This window comes from Delphinus delphis, chromosome X, assembly GCF_949987515.2.
Source record: "Delphinus delphis chromosome X, mDelDel1.2, whole genome shotgun sequence".
Classification (NCBI taxonomy): Eukaryota; Metazoa; Chordata; class Mammalia; order Artiodactyla; family Delphinidae; genus Delphinus; species Delphinus delphis.
In genome coordinates, this window is record NC_082704.1 from 16,944,801 (window position 1) to 16,947,733 (window position 2,933).

The following is a 2,933-nucleotide window of genomic DNA, read 5'->3' on the forward strand; positions in this document are numbered from 1 at the left end:
ACTTCATTTACAAAAATATGACTTAACTGTAATCTTTTAGGGACACATTGTCATTACCCCAAGCAAAGCAGCAAAGATGGCTTTTATTCCCTGGCCTCAGATTGAGCCTTCAGCCTAGAACACCAACTGAACCAAGCCGCTAACTGTGGCCTCACACTTACCCCTAATTTAGGCCACAGCACAGATTGATTGTTAATCCTATCACACAGCTCAGGCGCTAAGACCAGACAACCATTTAACAACTCTGGGTCTTTGAGCTGGGGGGGTGGGGGTGTGCTTGTGGGGATGGAGGAACTGCGTCCATGACTCACTGTTAACCCATCCCCGCTGCTGGAAAAAAAAATAACTCTAAATGCACATCCTACTGCTTGTGAGTCAGGAATGTCATTTTCATTTATGAAGGATGGAACATAATTTTTCTCTAACATTTCAAGTGAATAACTTTACATACATTTTCCCCCCAATTTCCATAGGAATTTGATGCCATGGAAGCAGTCAGCTCCATGTCCCCAGAGCCTGGCAGAAACTCTTATTTTTCTTACACATACTTTAAGATCAGTAGTTCTGAATTCCCCTCCTCCCTCCAATTACGTTCCTGGTGAAACCCACCCTGACTTAGGGGTTCGGGGGGAGATAGGGTGGTGTGAATTCTAATTCTATTTTATCATTTTGGACTCACATTTCCATTGAGTCTTAAAAGCTGAGTTTCAGAAGTTCAGAGAAGCTTCCGCACCATGTCCCCATTAAGAGGTGTTTGCCTCCCACTGTGAGCGGGCTTCCCTGGTGGCGCAATGGTTTAGAGTCCGCCTGCCGATGCAGGGGACACGGGTTCATGCCCCGGTCCGGGAAGATCCCACATGCCGTGGAGCGGCTGGGCCCGTGAGCCATGGCCGCTGAGCCTGCGCGTCCGGAGCCTGTGCTCCGCAACGGGAGAGGCCACAACAGTGAGAGGCCCGCGTACCGCAAAAAAAAAAAAAAAGAGGTGTTTGCCTCCCACTGTGAGAATCCCAAAGGTAGATTCATCACAGGTTATGTCAAAAAAAAGAGTGGAAAACAGCAAAGGAGACACCCTCTCTGTTAACTCTCCAAGGCATAGCTTCTGATTTCACTATAACTATTAGGTAAATACACCTAGTAGAACAAAACAGAAAATTTATTCCAGAGGAGAAAAGACAGGGTCTTTGAGTTTTATAATATATGGCATATCTGGTACTGTTGCCCCCCTCCAGTAGCATGGTTCTTTTTCTAACTGGCTATATTTCTCTCCTTTCCTCAGGTATAATGCGTGAATGTCACAGATATGGGTAATCTGACCATTCTCAATGAATTTCTCCTCCTGGGATTTGGGAGTCTCCATGGGTTACAGTTTTTTCTTTTGGGGATATTTCTGGGAATCTATGTAGTGACCTTGCTGGGGAACATTCTTATCCTTATAGTCATTTCCCTTGATTTCAGCATCCAAACCCCCATGTACTTCTTTCTGTCCAATTTCTCCTTTAAGATCTGGTACACTACCTCCATTGCCCCTAAGATGCTGCAGACCCTTCTCTTAGGCCCCCGGGTGATCTCCTTTGTAGGATGTGTGGTCCAGTTTTACTTCTTCGGTTCCATGGCAGTAGTTGAGCACTTTCTTCTGCCAGCCATGTCTTATGACTGCTAATTTGCTATCTGCAGCCTCCTCCAGTACCCGTCCCTCATGAACCTCTACACATGTATCCTGCTTGCAGGTGGGTCTTGGCTGGGTGAGTTCCTCACCCCTGTGGTCACTGTTATCATGACTTTCCAGCTGCCCTTCTGTCCAGCCTATAAGTCTGACCATTTATTCTGTGACCTGACCCCTGTGCTGTAGCTGGTCTGTTCTGATACTGAGACAGTGGAGGAAATCACTTTCCTACTGGCCTCCTTTGTCACTATGGTGCCCTTCCTACTCACTGTAGCCTCCTATATCCACATTGTTGCTGCTGTCTTCAGGATTCCATCAGCTGCAGGAAAGCAATGGGCCTTCTCCACCTGCTCTTCCCACCTCATATTGGTCACTCTGTACTATGGAACACTGGAAACAGTGTATGCCATTCCCACAGCAACCCAGGCTGTTGCCCTGAACAAGATCTTCTCCCTGTTCTATACTGTGGTCACTCCCATGGTCAACCCCACCGTGTAGAGCTTGAGAAACAAGGATGTTAAAAAGGCAGTGAGGAGGCTTATGAGTCAGTGGGTATATGCTAAAAGGACCTAATGGCCCTCACCATCCACAGGGAGTCTTTTTTCTCAGAGCAGCCTGGGCTTCTGTGAAGGAAGCCAAGCACTAGGCTTTGTACTTGGGGGCTCAGACCACTGCTGCTCCCTCCTTCCAGAGAAATAGCCAACAGAGCAGGGACCACCCCTGAGGTCCTATAGCCTAAAGCCCTTGGGAATACCAGGTTAATCCTTGCATGGTAAAATTAAGTTTGCCAGACGAGTGACTCCCTCAGGCTATTCTACCAAGCCTTTTAGGGGAACATTCTAAAGACCCAAATTTGTTTGACACAAAAGTCTATCTCTCTGTCTTTGTCTCTTTCTGTCTCTCTCTTTCTGTATGTGTGGTATAGAAATACCTGTTGGTGTTAAGGTTTTTGGTTTCATTATGTGCACGTGCCCAATGTGCCCATGTGTACACACACACACACACACCTACATACACACGTAGTCACCATACCCTTCCCATACAAACTTAGGTGCCCTTCACTGTGCCTCTCCTCAGGGTTCATGCACATTCACCTCACCTTCTGTGGTTTCTTAGATCATCTGCCTCTCCACTGATCAGAACAATCTCTAAAATCCTAGAGAAGCTACTGACTGTTCTACTCACTTGAAAAGGTAGTTAATCAAGACCCTTGAAGACTGGAATAACATCATCCTTATTACTCTTAATGTCCCCTAGCATGGTGCTCTGC

At 46.7% G+C, this 2,933-nt stretch overlaps 1 pseudogene; it reads left to right on the plus strand.

The window, feature by feature from the left end:
• The first annotated feature begins 1,300 nt into the window (after nucleotides 1–1,300).
• On the plus strand, nucleotides 1,301–2,236 carry LOC132418419 (olfactory receptor 6N1-like; annotated as a pseudogene).
• Nucleotides 2,237–2,933: the final 697 nt, after the last annotated feature.